Source organism: Muscardinus avellanarius (genome assembly GCF_963383645.1).
Source record: "Muscardinus avellanarius genome assembly, chromosome: 6".
NCBI lineage: Eukaryota > Metazoa > Chordata > Mammalia > Rodentia > Gliridae > Muscardinus > Muscardinus avellanarius.
In genome coordinates, this window is record NC_137791.1 from 35,161,356 (window position 1) to 35,162,590 (window position 1,235).

General features: G+C 43.8%; 1 pseudogene across 1 annotated transcript; it reads left to right on the top strand.

The window, feature by feature from the left end:
- The first annotated feature begins 668 nt into the window (after window positions 1-668).
- On the top strand, window positions 669-1,035 carry LOC308263932 (guanine nucleotide exchange factor MSS4-like; annotated as a pseudogene). Its single transcript has one exon. The product of its transcript is annotated as a guanine nucleotide exchange factor MSS4-like (transcript).
- The last annotated feature ends 200 nt before the right edge of the window (window positions 1,036-1,235 follow it).

Consider the following 1,235-nt stretch of genomic DNA (forward strand, 5'->3'; position numbering starts at 1 on the left):
CAATAAAGAGCCTACCATCAAAGAAAAACCCATGACCAGATGGATTCCCAAGTGAATTATTTATAACATTTATAGAAAATCTAATCCCAATATTCCTCAATCTATTTCATGAAAGAGAAAAAAAAATAGGACTCTCCCAAATACATTCTGTGAAGCCAACATCACATTAATACCAAAACCAAATAAAGACAGTTCAAGGGTGGAGAACTACAAGCCTATTTCTTTGATGAATTTTTATGCAAAACTGCTCAACAAAATACTAGCAACACACAATAAAATCCACATTAAAAAAATCATACATCATGACCATGTAGGGTTCATCCAAGGAATGCAAGGCTGGTTTAACATATGAAAAACAATCCATGTAGTTCGTCATATAAACAGAACCAAAGAAAAAAATCACATGATCATTTCAATAGATGCAGAAAAAGCATTTGATAAAATCAAAAATCCATTTATTATAAAAGCACTGCAGATAATTGAAAAAGAAGGAACATATTTCAACATCATAAAGACAATCTACAATAAGCCCACAGCGAACATCATATTAAATGGGGAAAAACTTCAAGAATTTCCCCCAAAACAGTGACAGGACAAGGATGTCCGTTATCACCATTCTCTTCAATATAGTATTCGAGGTGGCCAGGGAGGCTGCGGCGGTAGCGGCGATGGAACCAGCAGGGCAGCAGAATGAGCTAGTGTCGGCTGAGGGCCAAAACCAGAAGGCGGTGCTGTGCCAACGCTGTGGGTCCCGGGTGCTGCAGCCAGGGACCTCTCTCTTCTCCTGCCGGCAGCTTTTCCTTCCCTCCATGAGAAAGAAGCCAGCTCTGGCCTACGGCAGCAATCCTTACGGCCCTGCAGGAGCACCGGCTGGTCAATGACATGTTTATCTTTGAGAATGTGGGCTTCACCAAGGACGTGGGCAACATCAAGTTTCTGGTCTGCTCTGACTGTGAAATCGGACCCATTGGCTGGCATTGCCTAGAAGACAAGAACAGTTTCTGCGTGTCCTTAGAGCGGGTTTCCCATGAATAACGGAGGGGAAGGGGCCTCTGCTCCACCCCCAGCTATAAAAGCTGTCCCCACAAGAAGTGGCATTTAGCCTGGTATTGCCGTTGTGCCACCTTCTCTGTATTCATATAAACGACTAGCACCCACACGTCCTCTTGAACAGGCAGAGGGCCAGTCCTCTTTCTTCAAGCCTCCCCAGTCTTCATCCCTTTATGCCTGCTTTG